This window comes from Acipenser ruthenus, chromosome 44 (genome assembly GCF_902713425.1).
Source record: "Acipenser ruthenus chromosome 44, fAciRut3.2 maternal haplotype, whole genome shotgun sequence".
NCBI classification, from domain to species: domain Eukaryota; kingdom Metazoa; phylum Chordata; class Actinopteri; order Acipenseriformes; family Acipenseridae; genus Acipenser; species Acipenser ruthenus.
Window position 1 is genome coordinate 4143943 of NC_081232.1, and position 9651 is coordinate 4153593.

The 9651-nt window shown below is 44.0% G+C and overlaps 43 non-coding genes across 43 annotated transcripts; all 43 read left to right on the top strand.

Moving 5' to 3' along the window:
• The first annotated feature begins 80 nt into the window (after positions 1-80).
• Positions 81-199, top strand: LOC131717340 (5S ribosomal RNA). The gene has a single exon (XR_009316225.1). It is a non-coding gene; the product is annotated as a 5S ribosomal RNA (ribosomal RNA).
• Positions 200-299: 100 nt separating this feature from the next.
• On the top strand, positions 300-418 carry LOC131717341 (5S ribosomal RNA). The gene has a single exon (XR_009316226.1). It is a non-coding gene; the product is annotated as a 5S ribosomal RNA (ribosomal RNA).
• Positions 419-532: 114 nt separating this feature from the next.
• LOC131711007 (5S ribosomal RNA) lies at positions 533-651 on the top strand. The gene has a single exon (XR_009312889.1). It is a non-coding gene; the product is annotated as a 5S ribosomal RNA (ribosomal RNA).
• Positions 652-765: 114 nt separating this feature from the next.
• Positions 766-884, top strand: LOC131717342 (5S ribosomal RNA). The gene has a single exon (XR_009316227.1). It is a non-coding gene; the product is annotated as a 5S ribosomal RNA (ribosomal RNA).
• Positions 885-998: 114 nt separating this feature from the next.
• On the top strand, positions 999-1117 carry LOC131718402 (5S ribosomal RNA). The gene has a single exon (XR_009317300.1). It is a non-coding gene; the product is annotated as a 5S ribosomal RNA (ribosomal RNA).
• Positions 1118-1217: 100 nt separating this feature from the next.
• On the top strand, positions 1218-1336 carry LOC131717343 (5S ribosomal RNA). Its single transcript, XR_009316228.1, has one exon. It is a non-coding gene; the product is annotated as a 5S ribosomal RNA (ribosomal RNA).
• Positions 1337-1450: 114 nt separating this feature from the next.
• On the top strand, positions 1451-1569 carry LOC131717345 (5S ribosomal RNA). Its single transcript, XR_009316230.1, has one exon. It is a non-coding gene; the product is annotated as a 5S ribosomal RNA (ribosomal RNA).
• Positions 1570-1683: 114 nt separating this feature from the next.
• Positions 1684-1802, top strand: LOC131717346 (5S ribosomal RNA). Its single transcript, XR_009316231.1, has one exon. It is a non-coding gene; the product is annotated as a 5S ribosomal RNA (ribosomal RNA).
• Positions 1803-1916: 114 nt separating this feature from the next.
• LOC131711117 (5S ribosomal RNA) lies at positions 1917-2035 on the top strand. The gene has a single exon (XR_009312999.1). It is a non-coding gene; the product is annotated as a 5S ribosomal RNA (ribosomal RNA).
• A 100-nt stretch (positions 2036-2135) lies between these two features.
• On the top strand, positions 2136-2254 carry LOC131717347 (5S ribosomal RNA). Its single transcript, XR_009316232.1, has one exon. It is a non-coding gene; the product is annotated as a 5S ribosomal RNA (ribosomal RNA).
• A 114-nt stretch (positions 2255-2368) lies between these two features.
• LOC131717348 (5S ribosomal RNA) lies at positions 2369-2487 on the top strand. The gene has a single exon (XR_009316233.1). It is a non-coding gene; the product is annotated as a 5S ribosomal RNA (ribosomal RNA).
• Positions 2488-2587: 100 nt separating this feature from the next.
• LOC131717349 (5S ribosomal RNA) lies at positions 2588-2706 on the top strand. The gene has a single exon (XR_009316234.1). It is a non-coding gene; the product is annotated as a 5S ribosomal RNA (ribosomal RNA).
• A 100-nt stretch (positions 2707-2806) lies between these two features.
• Positions 2807-2925, top strand: LOC131717350 (5S ribosomal RNA). Its single transcript, XR_009316235.1, has one exon. It is a non-coding gene; the product is annotated as a 5S ribosomal RNA (ribosomal RNA).
• A 114-nt stretch (positions 2926-3039) lies between these two features.
• Positions 3040-3158, top strand: LOC131717351 (5S ribosomal RNA). The gene has a single exon (XR_009316236.1). It is a non-coding gene; the product is annotated as a 5S ribosomal RNA (ribosomal RNA).
• Positions 3159-3258: 100 nt separating this feature from the next.
• LOC131711171 (5S ribosomal RNA) lies at positions 3259-3377 on the top strand. The gene has a single exon (XR_009313053.1). It is a non-coding gene; the product is annotated as a 5S ribosomal RNA (ribosomal RNA).
• Positions 3378-3477: 100 nt separating this feature from the next.
• On the top strand, positions 3478-3596 carry LOC131717352 (5S ribosomal RNA). The gene has a single exon (XR_009316237.1). It is a non-coding gene; the product is annotated as a 5S ribosomal RNA (ribosomal RNA).
• A 114-nt stretch (positions 3597-3710) lies between these two features.
• Positions 3711-3829, top strand: LOC131717353 (5S ribosomal RNA). The gene has a single exon (XR_009316238.1). It is a non-coding gene; the product is annotated as a 5S ribosomal RNA (ribosomal RNA).
• A 113-nt stretch (positions 3830-3942) lies between these two features.
• On the top strand, positions 3943-4061 carry LOC131717354 (5S ribosomal RNA). The gene has a single exon (XR_009316239.1). It is a non-coding gene; the product is annotated as a 5S ribosomal RNA (ribosomal RNA).
• A 114-nt stretch (positions 4062-4175) lies between these two features.
• On the top strand, positions 4176-4294 carry LOC131711172 (5S ribosomal RNA). Its single transcript, XR_009313054.1, has one exon. It is a non-coding gene; the product is annotated as a 5S ribosomal RNA (ribosomal RNA).
• Positions 4295-4394: 100 nt separating this feature from the next.
• LOC131717356 (5S ribosomal RNA) lies at positions 4395-4513 on the top strand. The gene has a single exon (XR_009316241.1). It is a non-coding gene; the product is annotated as a 5S ribosomal RNA (ribosomal RNA).
• A 114-nt stretch (positions 4514-4627) lies between these two features.
• LOC131717357 (5S ribosomal RNA) lies at positions 4628-4746 on the top strand. Its single transcript, XR_009316242.1, has one exon. It is a non-coding gene; the product is annotated as a 5S ribosomal RNA (ribosomal RNA).
• Positions 4747-4846: 100 nt separating this feature from the next.
• Positions 4847-4965, top strand: LOC131717358 (5S ribosomal RNA). The gene has a single exon (XR_009316243.1). It is a non-coding gene; the product is annotated as a 5S ribosomal RNA (ribosomal RNA).
• Positions 4966-5079: 114 nt separating this feature from the next.
• LOC131717359 (5S ribosomal RNA) lies at positions 5080-5198 on the top strand. The gene has a single exon (XR_009316244.1). It is a non-coding gene; the product is annotated as a 5S ribosomal RNA (ribosomal RNA).
• Positions 5199-5298: 100 nt separating this feature from the next.
• On the top strand, positions 5299-5417 carry LOC131717360 (5S ribosomal RNA). The gene has a single exon (XR_009316246.1). It is a non-coding gene; the product is annotated as a 5S ribosomal RNA (ribosomal RNA).
• A 114-nt stretch (positions 5418-5531) lies between these two features.
• LOC131718413 (5S ribosomal RNA) lies at positions 5532-5650 on the top strand. The gene has a single exon (XR_009317311.1). It is a non-coding gene; the product is annotated as a 5S ribosomal RNA (ribosomal RNA).
• Positions 5651-5750: 100 nt separating this feature from the next.
• On the top strand, positions 5751-5869 carry LOC131717362 (5S ribosomal RNA). The gene has a single exon (XR_009316248.1). It is a non-coding gene; the product is annotated as a 5S ribosomal RNA (ribosomal RNA).
• A 100-nt stretch (positions 5870-5969) lies between these two features.
• LOC131717363 (5S ribosomal RNA) lies at positions 5970-6088 on the top strand. Its single transcript, XR_009316249.1, has one exon. It is a non-coding gene; the product is annotated as a 5S ribosomal RNA (ribosomal RNA).
• A 100-nt stretch (positions 6089-6188) lies between these two features.
• Positions 6189-6307, top strand: LOC131717364 (5S ribosomal RNA). Its single transcript, XR_009316250.1, has one exon. It is a non-coding gene; the product is annotated as a 5S ribosomal RNA (ribosomal RNA).
• Positions 6308-6407: 100 nt separating this feature from the next.
• Positions 6408-6526, top strand: LOC131717365 (5S ribosomal RNA). The gene has a single exon (XR_009316251.1). It is a non-coding gene; the product is annotated as a 5S ribosomal RNA (ribosomal RNA).
• A 100-nt stretch (positions 6527-6626) lies between these two features.
• Positions 6627-6745, top strand: LOC131717366 (5S ribosomal RNA). Its single transcript, XR_009316252.1, has one exon. It is a non-coding gene; the product is annotated as a 5S ribosomal RNA (ribosomal RNA).
• Positions 6746-6859: 114 nt separating this feature from the next.
• Positions 6860-6978, top strand: LOC131717368 (5S ribosomal RNA). The gene has a single exon (XR_009316254.1). It is a non-coding gene; the product is annotated as a 5S ribosomal RNA (ribosomal RNA).
• A 100-nt stretch (positions 6979-7078) lies between these two features.
• On the top strand, positions 7079-7197 carry LOC131711118 (5S ribosomal RNA). Its single transcript, XR_009313000.1, has one exon. It is a non-coding gene; the product is annotated as a 5S ribosomal RNA (ribosomal RNA).
• A 100-nt stretch (positions 7198-7297) lies between these two features.
• On the top strand, positions 7298-7416 carry LOC131717369 (5S ribosomal RNA). The gene has a single exon (XR_009316255.1). It is a non-coding gene; the product is annotated as a 5S ribosomal RNA (ribosomal RNA).
• Positions 7417-7516: 100 nt separating this feature from the next.
• On the top strand, positions 7517-7635 carry LOC131717370 (5S ribosomal RNA). The gene has a single exon (XR_009316256.1). It is a non-coding gene; the product is annotated as a 5S ribosomal RNA (ribosomal RNA).
• A 100-nt stretch (positions 7636-7735) lies between these two features.
• LOC131717371 (5S ribosomal RNA) lies at positions 7736-7854 on the top strand. The gene has a single exon (XR_009316257.1). It is a non-coding gene; the product is annotated as a 5S ribosomal RNA (ribosomal RNA).
• Positions 7855-7954: 100 nt separating this feature from the next.
• On the top strand, positions 7955-8073 carry LOC131717372 (5S ribosomal RNA). The gene has a single exon (XR_009316258.1). It is a non-coding gene; the product is annotated as a 5S ribosomal RNA (ribosomal RNA).
• A 100-nt stretch (positions 8074-8173) lies between these two features.
• LOC131717373 (5S ribosomal RNA) lies at positions 8174-8292 on the top strand. The gene has a single exon (XR_009316259.1). It is a non-coding gene; the product is annotated as a 5S ribosomal RNA (ribosomal RNA).
• Positions 8293-8406: 114 nt separating this feature from the next.
• On the top strand, positions 8407-8525 carry LOC131717374 (5S ribosomal RNA). The gene has a single exon (XR_009316260.1). It is a non-coding gene; the product is annotated as a 5S ribosomal RNA (ribosomal RNA).
• Positions 8526-8625: 100 nt separating this feature from the next.
• Positions 8626-8744, top strand: LOC131717375 (5S ribosomal RNA). The gene has a single exon (XR_009316261.1). It is a non-coding gene; the product is annotated as a 5S ribosomal RNA (ribosomal RNA).
• A 100-nt stretch (positions 8745-8844) lies between these two features.
• Positions 8845-8963, top strand: LOC131718424 (5S ribosomal RNA). Its single transcript, XR_009317322.1, has one exon. It is a non-coding gene; the product is annotated as a 5S ribosomal RNA (ribosomal RNA).
• Positions 8964-9063: 100 nt separating this feature from the next.
• Positions 9064-9182, top strand: LOC131717376 (5S ribosomal RNA). Its single transcript, XR_009316262.1, has one exon. It is a non-coding gene; the product is annotated as a 5S ribosomal RNA (ribosomal RNA).
• A 100-nt stretch (positions 9183-9282) lies between these two features.
• On the top strand, positions 9283-9401 carry LOC131717377 (5S ribosomal RNA). Its single transcript, XR_009316263.1, has one exon. It is a non-coding gene; the product is annotated as a 5S ribosomal RNA (ribosomal RNA).
• Positions 9402-9501: 100 nt separating this feature from the next.
• Positions 9502-9620, top strand: LOC131717379 (5S ribosomal RNA). Its single transcript, XR_009316265.1, has one exon. It is a non-coding gene; the product is annotated as a 5S ribosomal RNA (ribosomal RNA).
• Positions 9621-9651: the final 31 nt, after the last annotated feature.

Consider the following 9651-nt stretch of genomic DNA (forward strand, 5'->3'; position numbering starts at 1 on the left):
GTGTGGAGGACAAAAGGAAATTTTGGAGGAATCACCCCCAGCTCACTAAACATAAAAGTCATGAAAGCAGAAATGCAATCGCCTGCGGCCACACCACCTTGAATAAGCCTGATCTCGTCTGATCTCAGAAGCTAAGCAATGTTGGGCTTGGTTAGTACTTGGATGGGAGACCACCTGGGAATATCAAGTGCTGCAGGCATTACATTTTACAATTGAAATGTGTGGAGGACAAAAGGAAATTTTGGAGGAATCACCCCCAGCTCACTAAACATAAAAGTCATGAAAGCAGAAATGCAATCGCCTGCGGCCACACCACCTTGAATAAGCCTGATCTCGTCTGATCTCAGAAGCTAAGCAATGTTGGGCTTGGTTAGTACTTGGATGGGAGACCACCTGGGAATATCAAGTGCTGCAGGCATTACATTTTTGTAATTACATTTTACAATTGAAATGTGTGGAGGACAAAAGGAAATTTTGGAGGAATCACCCCCAGCTCACTAAACATAAAAGTCATGAAAGCAGAAATGCAATCGCCTGCGGCCACACCACCTTGAATAAGCCTGATCTCGTCTGATCTCAGAAGCTAAGCAATGTTGGGCTTGGTTAGTACTTGGATGGTAGACCACCTGGGAATATCAAGTGCTGCAGGCATTACATTTTTGTAATTACATTTTACAATTGAAATGTGTGGAGGACAAAAGGAAATTTTGGAGGAATCACCCCCAGCTCACTAAACATAAAAGTCATGAAAGCAGAAATGCAATCGCCTGCGGCCACACCACCTTGAATAAGCCTGATCTCGTCTGATCTCAGAAGCTAAGCAATGTTGGGCTTGGTTAGTACTTGGATGGGAGACCACCTGGGAATATCAAGTGCTGCAGGCATTACATTTTTGTAATTACATTTTACAATTGAAATGTGTGGAGGACAAAAGGAAATTTTGGAGGAATCACCCCCAGCTCACTAAACATAAAAGTCATGAAAGCAGAAATGCAATCGCCTGCGGCCACACCACCTTGAATAAGCCTGATCTCGTCTGATCTCAGAAGCTAAGCAATGTTGGGCTTGGTTAGTACTAGGATGGGAGACCACCTGGGAATATCAAGTGCTGCAGGCATTACATTTTACAATTGAAATGTGTGGAGGACAAAAGGAAATTTTGGAGGAATCACCCCCAGCTCACTAAACATAAAAGTCATGAAAGCAGAAATGCAATCGCCTGCGGCCACACCACCTTGAATAAGCCTGATCTCGTCTGATCTCAGAAGCTAAGCAATGTTGGGCTTGGTTAGTACTTGGATGGGAGACCACCTGGGAATATCAAGTGCTGCAGGCATTACATTTTTGTAATTACATTTTACAATTGAAATGTGTGGAGGACAAAAGGAAATTTTGGAGGAATCACCCCCAGCTCACTAAACATAAAAGTCATGAAAGCAGAAATGCAATCGCCTGCGGCCACACCACCTTGAATAAGCCTGATCTCGTCTGATCTCAGAAGCTAAGCAATGTTGGGCTTGGTTAGTACTTGGATGGGAGACCACCTGGGAATATCAAGTGCTGCAGGCATTACATTTTTGTAATTACATTTTACAATTGAAATGTGTGGAGGACAAAAGGAAATTTTGGAGGAATCACCCCCAGCTCACTAAACATAAAAGTCATGAAAGCAGAAATGCAATCGCCTGCGGCCACACCACCTTGAATAAGCCTGATCTCGTCTGATCTCAGAAGCTAAGCAATGTTGGGCTTGGTTAGTACTTGGATGGGAGACCACCTGGGAATATCAAGTGCTGCAGGCATTACATTTTTGTAATTACATTTTACAATTGAAATGTGTGGAGGACAAAAGGAAATTTTGGAGGAATCACCCCCAGCTCACTAAACATAAAAGTCATGAAAGCAGAAATGCAATCGCCTGCGGCCACACCACCTTGAATAAGCCTGATCTCGTCTGATCTCTGAAGCTAAGCAATGTTGGGCTTGGTTAGTACTTGGATGGGAGACCACCTGGGAATATCAAGTGCTGCAGGCATTACATTTTACAATTGAAATGTGTGGAGGACAAAAGGAAATTTTGGAGGAATCACCCCCAGCTCACTAAACATAAAAGTCATGAAAGCAGAAATGCAATCGCCTGCGGCCACACCACCTTGAATAAGCCTGATCTCGTCTGATCTCAGAAGCTAAGCAATGTTGGGCTTGGTTAGTACTTGGATGGGAGACCACCTGGGAATATCAAGTGCTGCAGGCATTACATTTTTGTAATTACATTTTACAATTGAAATGTGTGGACGACAAAAGGAAATTTTGGAGGAATCACCCCCAGCTCACTAAACATAAAAGTCATGAAAGCAGAAATGCAATCGCCTGCGGCCACACCACCTTGAATAAGCCTGATCTCGTCTGATCTCAGAAGCTAAGCAATGTTGGGCTTGGTTAGTACTTGGATGGGAGACCACCTGGGAATATCAAGTGCTGCAGGCATTACATTTTACAATTGAAATGTGTGGAGGACAAAAGGAAATTTTGGAGGAATCACCCCCAGCTCACTAAACATAAAAGTCATGAAAGCAGAAATGCAATCGCCTGCGGCCACACCACCTTGAATAAGCCTGATCTCGTCTGATCTCAGAAGCTAAGCAATGTTGGGCTTGGTTAGTACTTGGATGGGAGACCACCTGGGAATATCAAGTGCTGCAGGCATTACATTTTACAATTGAAATGTGTGGAGGACAAAAGGAAATTTTGGAGGAATCACCCCCAGCTCACTAAACATAAAAGTCATGAAAGCAGAAATGCAATCGCCTGCGGCCACACCACCTTGAATAAGCCTGATCTCGTCTGATCTCAGAAGCTAAGCAATGTTGGGCTTGGTTAGTACTTGGATGGGAGACCACCTGGGAATATCAAGTGCTGCAGGCATTACATTTTTGTAATTACATTTTACAATTGAAATGTGTGGAGGACAAAAGGAAATTTTGGAGGAATCACCCCCAGCTCACTAAACATAAAAGTCATGAAAGCAGAAATGCAATCGCCTGCGGCCACACCACCTTGAATAAGCCTGATCTCGTCTGATCTCAGAAGCTAAGCAATGTTGGGCTTGGTTAGTACTTGGATGGGAGACCACCTGGGAATATCAAGTGCTGCAGGCATTACATTTTACAATTGAAATGTGTGGAGGACAAAAGGAAATTTTGGAGGAATCACCCCCAGCTCACTAAACATAAAAGTCATGAAAGCAGAAATGCAATCGCCTGCGGCCACACCACCTTGAATAAGCCTGATCTCGTCTGATCTCAGAAGCTAAGCAATGTTGGGCTTGGTTAGTACTTGGATGGGAGACCACCTCGGAATATCAAGTGCTGCAGGCATTACATTTTACAATTGAAATGTGTGGAGGACAAAAGGAAATTTTGGAGGAATCACCCCCAGCTCACTAAACATAAAAGTCATGAAAGCAGAAATGCAATCGCCTGCGGCCACACCACCTTGAATAAGCCTGATCTCGTCTGATCTCAGAAGCTAAGCAATGTTGGGCTTGGTTAGTACTTGGATGGGAGACCACCTGGGAATATCAAGTGCTGCAGGCATTACATTTTTGTAATTACATTTTACAATTGAAATGTGTGGAGGACAAAAGGAAATTTTGGAGGAATCACCCCCAGCTCACTAAACATAAAAGTCATGAAAGCAGAAATGCAATCGCCTGCGGCCACACCACCTTGAATAAGCCTGATCTCGTCTGATCTCAGAAGCTAAGCAATGTTGGGCTTGGTTAGTACTTGGATGGGAGACCACCTGGGAATATCAAGTGCTGCAGGCATTACATTTTTGTAATTACATTTTACAATTGAAATGTGTGGAGGACAAAAGGAAATTTTGGAGGAATCACCCCCAGCTCACTAAACATAAAAGTCATGAAGCAGAAATGCAATCGCCTGCGGCCACACCACCTTGAATAAGCCTGATCTCGTCTGATCTCAGAAGCTAAGCAATGTTGGGCTTGGTTAGTACTTGGATGGGAGACCACCTGGGAATATCAAGTGCTGCAGGCATTACATTTTTGTAATTACATTTTACAATTGAAATGTGTGGAGGACAAAAGGAAATTTTGGAGGAATCACCCCCAGCTCACTAAACATAAAAGTCATGAAAGCAGAAATGCAATCGCCTGCGGCCACACCACCTTGAATAAGCCTGATCTCGTCTGATCTCAGAAGCTAAGCAATGTTGGGCTTGGTTAGTACTTGGATGGGAGACCACCTCGGAATATCAAGTGCTGCAGGCATTACATTTTACAATTGAAATGTGTGGAGGACAAAAGGAAATTTTGGAGGAATCACCCCCAGCTCACTAAACATAAAAGTCATGAAAGCAGAAATGCAATCGCCTGCGGCCACACCACCTTGAATAAGCCTGATCTCGTCTGATCTCAGAAGCTAAGCAATGTTGGGCTTGGTTAGTACTTGGATGGGAGACCACCTGGGAATATCAAGTGCTGCAGGCATTACATTTTTGTAATTACATTTTACAATTGAAATGTGTGGAGGACAAAAGGAAATTTTGGAGGAATCACCCCCAGCTCACTAAACATAAAAGTCATGAAAGCAGAAATGCAATCGCCTGCGGCCACACCACCTTGAATAAGCCTGATCTCGTCTGATCTCAGAAGCTAAGCAATGTTGGGCTTGGTTAGTACTTGGATGGGAGACCACCTGGGAATATCAAGTGCTGCAGGCATTACATTTTACAATTGAAATGTGTGGAGGACAAAAGGAAATTTTGGAGGAATCACCCCCAGCTCACTAAACATAAAAGTCATGAAAGCAGAAATGCAATCGCCTGCGGCCACACCACCTTGAATAAGCCTGATCTCGTCTGATCTCAGAAGCTAAGCAATGTTGGGCTTGGTTAGTACTTGGATGGGAGACCACCTGGGAATATCAAGTGCTGCAGGCATTACATTTTTGTAATTACATTTTACAATTGAAATGTGTGGAGGACAAAAGGAAATTTTGGAGGAATCACCCCCAGCTCACTAAACATAAAAGTCATGAAAGCAGAAATGCAATCGCCTGCGGCCACACCACCTTGAATAAGCCTGATCTCGTCTGATCTCAGAAGCTAAGCAATGTTGGGCTTGGTTAGTACTTGGATGGGAGACCACCTGGGAATATCAAGTGCTGCAGGCATTACATTTTACAATTGAAATGTGTGGAGGACAAAAGGAAATTTTGGAGGAATCACCCCCAGCTCACTAAACATAAAAGTCATGAAAGCAGAAATGCAATCGCCTGCGGCCACACCACCTTGAATAAGCCTGATCTCGTCTGATCTCAGAAGCTAAGCAATGTTGGGCTTGGTTAGTACTTGGATGGGAGACCACCTGGGAATATCAAGTGCTGCAGGCATTACATTTTTGTAATTACATTTTACAATTGAAATGTGTGGAGGACAAAAGGAAATTTTGGAGGAATCACCCCCAGCTCACTAAACATAAAAGTCATGAAAGCAGAAATGCAATCGCCTGCGGCCACACCACCTTGAATAAGCCTGATCTCGTCTGATCTCAGAAGCTAAGCAATGTTGGGCTTGGTTAGTACTAGGATGGGAGACCACCTGGGAATATCAAGTGCTGCAGGCATTACATTTTACAATTGAAATGTGTGGAGGACAAAAGGAAATTTTGGAGGAATCACCCCCAGCTCACTAAACATAAAAGTCATGAAAGCAGAAATGCAATCGCCTGCGGCCACACCACCTTGAATAAGCCTGATCTCGTCTGATCTCAGAAGCTAAGCAATGTTGGGCTTGGTTAGTACTTGGATGGGAGACCACCTGGGAATATCAAGTGCTGCAGGCATTACATTTTACAATTGAAATGTGTGGAGGACAAAAGGAAATTTTGGAGGAATCACCCCCAGCTCACTAAACATAAAAGTCATGAAAGCAGAAATTCAATCGCCTGCGGCCACACCACCTTGAATAAGCCTGATCTCGTCTGATCTCAGAAGCTAAGCAATGTTGGGCTTGGTTAGTACTTGGATGGGAGACCACCTGGGAATATCAAGTGCTGCAGGCATTACATTTTACAATTGAAATGTGTGGAGGACAAAAGGAAATTTTGGAGGAATCACCCCCAGCTCACTAAACATAAAAGTCATGAAAGCAGAAATGCAATCGCCTGCGGCCACACCACCTTGAATAAGCCTGATCTCGTCTGATCTCAGAAGCTAAGCAATGTTGGGCTTGGTTAGTACTTGGATGGGAGACCACCTGGGAATATCAAGTGCTGCAGGCATTACATTTTACAATTGAAATGTGTGGAGGACAAAAGGAAATTTTGGAGGAATCACCCCCAGCTCACTAAACATAAAAGTCATGAAAGCAGAAATGCAATCGCCTGCGGCCACACCACCTTGAATAAGCCTGATCTCGTCTGATCTCAGAAGCTAAGCAATGTTGGGCTTGGTTAGTACTTGGATGGGAGACCACCTGGGAATATCAAGTGCTGCAGGCATTACATTTTACAATTGAAATGTGTGGAGGACAAAAGGAAATTTTGGAGGAATCACCCCCAGCTCACTAAACATAAAAGTCATGAAAGCAGAAATGCAATCGCCTGCGGCCACACCACCTTGAATAAGCCTGATCTCGTCTGATCTCAGAAGCTAAGCAATGTTGGGCTTGGTTAGTACTTGGATGGGAGACCACCTGGGAATATCAAGTGCTGCAGGCATTACATTTTTGTAATTACATTTTACAATTGAAATGTGTGGAGGACAAAAGGAAATTTTGGAGGAATCACCCCCAGCTCACTAAACATAAAAGTCATGAAAGCAGAAATGCAATCGCCTGCGGCCACACCACCTTGAATAAGCCTGATCTCGTCTGATCTCAGAAGCTAAGCAATGTTGGGCTTGGTTAGTACTTGGATGGGAGACCACCTGGGAATATCAAGTGCTGCAGGCATTACATTTTACAATTGAAATGTGTGGAGGACAAAAGGAAATTTTGGAGGAATCACCCCCAGCTCACTAAACATAAAAGTCATGAAAGCAGAAATGCAATCGCCTGCGGCCACACCACCTTGAATAAGCCTGATCTCGTCTGATCTCTGAAGCTAAGCAATGTTGGGCTTGGTTAGTACTTGGATGGGAGACCACCTGGGAATATCAAGTGCTGCAGGCATTACATTTTACAATTGAAATGTGTGGAGGACAAAAGGAAATTTTGGAGGAATCACCCCCAGCTCACTAAACATAAAAGTCATGAAAGCAGAAATGCAATCGCCTGCGGCCACACCACCTTGAATAAGCCTGATCTCGTCTGATCTCAGAAGCTAAGCAATGTTGGGCTTGGTTAGTACTTGGATGGGAGACCACCTGGGAATATCAAGTGCTGCAGGCATTACATTTTACAATTGAAATGTGTGGAGGACAAAAGGAAATTTTGGAGGAATCACCCCCAGCTCACTAAACATAAAAGTCATGAAAGCAGAAATGCAATCGCCTGCGGCCACACCACCTTGAATAAGCCTGATCTCGTCTGATCTCAGAAGCTAAGCAATGTTGGGCTTGGTTAGTACTTGGATGGGAGACCACCTGGGAATATCAAGTGCTGCAGGCATTACATTTTACAATTGAAATGTGTGGAGGACAAAAGGAAATTTTGGAGGAATCACCCCCAGCTCACTAAACATAAAAGTCATGAAAGCAGAAATGCAATCGCCTGCGGCCACACCACCTTGAATAAGCCTGATCTCGTCTGATCTCAGAAGCTAAGCAATGTTGGGCTTGGTTAGTACTTGGATGGGAGACCACCTGGGAATATCAAGTGCTGCAGGCATTACATTTTACAATTGAAATGTGTGGAGGACAAAAGGAAATTTTGGAGGAATCACCCCCAGCTCACTAAACATAAAAGTCATGAAAGCAGAAATGCAATCGCCTGCGGCCACACCACCTTGAATAAGCCTGATCTCGTCTGATCTCAGAAGCTAAGCAATGTTGGGCTTGGTTAGTACTTGGATGGGAGACCACCTGGGAATATCAAGTGCTGCAGGCATTACATTTTACAATTGAAATGTGTGGAGGACAAAAGGAAATTTTGGAGGAATCACCCCCAGCTCACTAAACATAAAAGTCATGAAAGCAGAAATGCAATCGCCTGCGGCCACACCACCTTGAATAAGCCTGATCTCGTCTGATCTCAGAAGCTAAGCAATGTTGGGCTTGGTTAGTACTTGGATGGGAGACCACCTGGGAATATCAAGTGCTGCAGGCATTACATTTTTGTAATTACATTTTACAATTGAAATGTGTGGAGGACAAAAGGAAATTTTGGAGGAATCACCCCCAGCTCACTAAACATAAAAGTCATGAAAGCAGAAATGCAATCGCCTGCGGCCACACCACCTTGAATAAGCCTGATCTCGTCTGATCTCAGAAGCTAAGCAATGTTGGGCTTGGTTAGTACTTGGATGGGAGACCACCTGGGAATATCAAGTGCTGCAGGCATTACATTTTACAATTGAAATGTGTGGAGGACAAAAGGAAATTTTGGAGGAATCACCCCCAGCTCACTAAACATAAAAGTCATGAAAGCAGAAATGCAATCGCCTGCGGCCACACCACCTTGAATAAGCCTGATCTCGTCTGATCTCAGAAGCTAAGCAATGTTGGGCTTGGTTAGTACTTGGATGGGAGACCACCTGGGAATATCAAGTGCTGCAGGCATTACATTTTACAATTGAAATGTGTGGAGGACAAAAGGAAATTTTGGAGGAATCACCCCCAGCTCACTAAACATAAAAGTCATGAAAGCAGAAATGCAATCGCCTGCGGCCACACCACCTTGAATAAGCCTGATCTCGTCTGATCTCAGAAGCTAAGCAATGTTGGGCTTGGTTAGTACTAGGATGGGAGACCACCTGGGAATATCAAGTGCTGCAGGCATTACATTTTACAATTGAAATGTGTGGAGGACAAAAGGAAATTTTGGAGGAATCACCCCCAGCTCACTAAACATAAAAGTCATGAAAGCAGAAATGCAATCGCCTGCGGCCACACCACCTTGAATAAGCCTGATCTCGTCTGATCTCAGAAGCTAAGCAATGTTGGGCTTGGTTAGTACTTGGATGGGAGACCACCTGGGAATATCAAGTGCTGCAGGCATTACATTTTACAATTGAAATGTGTGGAGGACAAAAGGAAATTTTGGAGGAATCACCCCCAGCTCACTAAACATAAAAGTCATGAAAGCAGAAATGCAATCGCCTGCGGCCACACCACCTTGAATAAGCCTGATCTCGTCTGATCTCAGAAGCTAAGCAATGTTGGGCTTGGTTAGTACTTGGATGGGAGACCACCTGGGAATATCAAGTGCTGCAGGCATTACATTTTACAATTGAAATGTGTGGAGGACAAAAGGAAATTTTGGAGGAATCACCCCCAGCTCACTAAACATAAAAGTCATGAAAGCAGAAATGCAATCGCCTGCGGCCACACCACCTTGAATAAGCCTGATCTCGTCTGATCTCAGAAGCTAAGCAATGTTGGGCTTGGTTAGTACTTGGATGGGAGACCACCTGGGAATATCAAGTGCTGCAGGCATTACATTTTTGTAATTACATTTTACAATTGA